The sequence below is a fragment of the Phascolarctos cinereus genome, unplaced genomic scaffold (genome assembly GCF_003287225.1).
Source record: "Phascolarctos cinereus isolate Bilbo 61053 unplaced genomic scaffold, phaCin_HiC Scaffold_726;HRSCAF=1367, whole genome shotgun sequence".
Classification (NCBI taxonomy): domain Eukaryota; kingdom Metazoa; phylum Chordata; class Mammalia; order Diprotodontia; family Phascolarctidae; genus Phascolarctos; species Phascolarctos cinereus.
The window spans coordinates 68,347,360-68,350,544 of record NW_027556098.1 but is presented as its reverse complement, the minus strand read 5'-3'; the positions used below and the strand labels follow the sequence as shown (position 1 = coordinate 68,350,544).

The 3,185-nt window shown below is 38.0% G+C and overlaps 1 pseudogene; it reads right to left on the bottom strand.

The window, feature by feature from the left end:
* Nucleotides 1-1,843: 1,843 nt before the first annotated feature.
* On the bottom strand, nucleotides 1,844-2,468 carry LOC110198771 (ran-specific GTPase-activating protein pseudogene; annotated as a pseudogene).
* Nucleotides 2,469-3,185: the final 717 nt, after the last annotated feature.

Sequence of the window (3,185 nt, the reverse complement as noted above, 5' to 3'; positions counted from 1 at the left end):
GTTTTTTCAAGTATAGATAAAATTAGGGCCTTCATTGAGGAGGATTCTGGGGCCTAAATGAAATTGATCTAATGCCATCTGTGCATGGAATAATTTTAGGAAAACTTGTCCATTTGTAGAGAATTCTTCTTTTGCTTTATGGAGGACTCATTCCTTGTCCTTGGCAAACACCTTTGGTTGACTTATGTTTTTTTTGAATTGCTATGTGTCTATGCTTACAGAATAATGTTATATCATTTCAGTGATGATATAGAATGTAAAAAGCTGTTGACTAACAAATTGTATTTATGGAGACTTTTTTCTTTTTGGAGCTTAGTTTAAACTACTATAGTTGCTGATTCAACATTTTGCTCATTGCTCTCTGTGCTCCATTTTCTTTATCCAGTATAGTCAATAACTGCATAGGAAGAAAAGCTCATTTAAGATATAAAGGGGTATTGTTTCTATCCACAAACATCTTCAGGCCACTAGAGTTGGGTATGAATGGGAAACTTTAGTAGAAATAAAAGCATATCAATCTTGCCACAGATCATAATGTGGGACACAAAGTAAGAGCTTAATAAATGTTTGCTGATTCATCAAGAGGCTTGTAACGTAATAACTTCCAATACAATAATTTCTCAATCATTTGTATGACTCATTTCCTTGTGTCGTGATATATCTAAATCTTATGATACAATGAATTGGATAATAGAAAATCTTTTTAATGTCCTGAAAGTTCACTTTGAAGCTAAGGATTCTCCTGAAGTCTAAGGTTAAAACTATCCTCATTCTTCCAGGATTTCCCAGAATTCTATACCAATACTGTTCACGAGAATTCTCCTGTTAGACAGTGAGTTCCTTGATAGCAAATTTTTTGCCTTTTTTTTTTGTACCTCTACCACTCAGTACAATGCCTAATGCATAGTAGGTACTTTATGAATGCTGCTTGATTGCCTGCTCTCCATGTTCTCCATAAAAATAATTCTTATAAATGCCAGGCACTTGGACCACAGAACTTTTATTTGATCAGTCACAATGATTTTTGTTACTTTGTCAGGTCAGCATAGGGAAGTATGAAGTAGAAAGCATAAGACAGAAAGCTAGGCCAGACACCTTACACTTATTCTCCTTGTTTCAAAACTGTGTTTCCGTTTGTTGTGGGATGCTTTTGCCTTTTTGTTTTTTGTTATCCCATAGCTCTTCCTTAAATGTTAAAAGGTAAGTGTGATTCTTTACCCTCCTTCCCATTGAACTAAGGTCATGGTCCATTAGGATTTGGGATGCTAAGCATGTCACTTCACAGAATCCCAGAATTTTGACGTGGAAGGAGCCTCAGGGATTATCTAATTGAAACTATATATGAACAAGAAGAAACTCCACTCTTTTCAGTCACGGTCTATAATTCTCCCTCTGTGTCTGTGTCTTAATATTCATGTTGGTAGTTTTACAGGACTATGTCATACACTTTTACTGCCTTTGAATTCATCTCTCAACATATCTTCTGGCTTATTTATTTATTTTGGGAGGCAGCTTTCAAATATTTTGTTAATTCTTTTGGTTGTATTATAACTAAGTTCCAGTGTGGAAAAGAATGTTATGAGTGCAGTACATGTAAGTGGGAATGGGTTTGCTGAAGACATTTTCAAAAGAGTAAAAATGTAAAAAACAATCTGGAGGCTGGAAGTCAGTTCTTTATGTAAAGTCCCTTGAAAGAAAAAGAAAGAAAGAAAGAAAGAAAGAAAGAAAGAAAGAAAGAAAGAAAGAAAGAAAGAAAGAAAGAAAGAAAGAAAGAAAGAAAGAAAGAAAGAAAGAAAAAAGAAAAGGAAAAGTTAAGACAAGAAAGTTAGGCCCACAAGATGATTTATTGCAATAACAAGTCCTTACTTGTCTCTGGCATCTGGGGGCTCTCAGGCTCTTTTGGCTACCTTCCTTCTTCTTTCCCTTCACAGACAACTTCTCCATCACTTTTCAGTGCTGCTTTGTCTACTCCTGCACTTTTGTGTTTCTTCTATCTCATTCCTGCACTCTTCAGGTTTGGCCTTAAACTTCTGCTCATTTTATGTATTTAGGAATTGAATCGCCAGCAGTTCAGGCTTGAGACTTTCATTAGCAAAGTCAGCATGTGTGTCCCAGAGCCAGACCCTGTCACTGTCTGCATTGGGCTTCAGCTACATCAATGGTGTTACATAGTAATTTGCACAGATCTTCAGAGTTTTGTCCCTTCTCATGAAGAGGTGAAACGCCCCTTTCTCCTTGTGTTTCAGCAGCTTCACGTCTCCTGTCTTTCGCTCTTTCCATTCTGGAAGATCATTCCCAGATACGACTTGGCCCGCATCTTTAAATAGCTTTACTTCCTCTTCTTCAAGGGTCTTAATCTCCTGCTCAGGAAGAGAAACTACGGGCTCAAACTGCGGATGAGGGTTCGAGTCATCCACATTCTCTGTGGAGGTGTTGCGTTCCTCACGAGCTTCCTTGGTGGGCGCCATGTGAGGTAGGGAAGGTTGGGGGTGGGGTGGGAGGAGATGCGGTAGCAGTGGCTGGTCCCGGTCCTAGTCCTCGTCTGGCCCCGACACCTCTTCGCCTGGCGCTTACCTCAGCTCAGCCTCGTCCACCTCGCGCGACACCCGGACCCCTTGGCCCCAGCGGCGGGGTGGGAAACATGCCCAGGACCTCTTCAACCTATCTTTTAAAAATCTAAATTGGTTAGTAAATTCCCTGTGCATACACATCCATCTCCTCAGATAGGTCCATTTCAAAATGATACATAACAGAAGTTCACAGTTTTTTATTCAATATCTTTCTTGTTCTTTGCGTATTGAAATATTTATTTACTGATGATTGTTTACTTTCTGTTAAAAGATTAAAACCAAAAAGGAAAGAAATACATCTAGGGCTCGATTAGTGTGAATAATGAATTCTGTGAAGTGGACACATATATTTGAATTAATTCTGTTTGAAATTTCAATCATATAAAATATGGTAATTGTTTCCAACCCAATGAAAATACATAGCACAAATTAAAATAATTCAATTACTTCTCCAGAAACATTGTTTGCACTGATTGAGACCTAGTTGACTTTCCCATTAATACTGTGCTGACTTCCTCTGTACAACTTTGAGGCCTAAATTCCTACTTGGCACTATTCTGAAGGCTTTGAAATTTGTTATTTCCAACTCAAGGATCTATGTTATATTATGCTCAG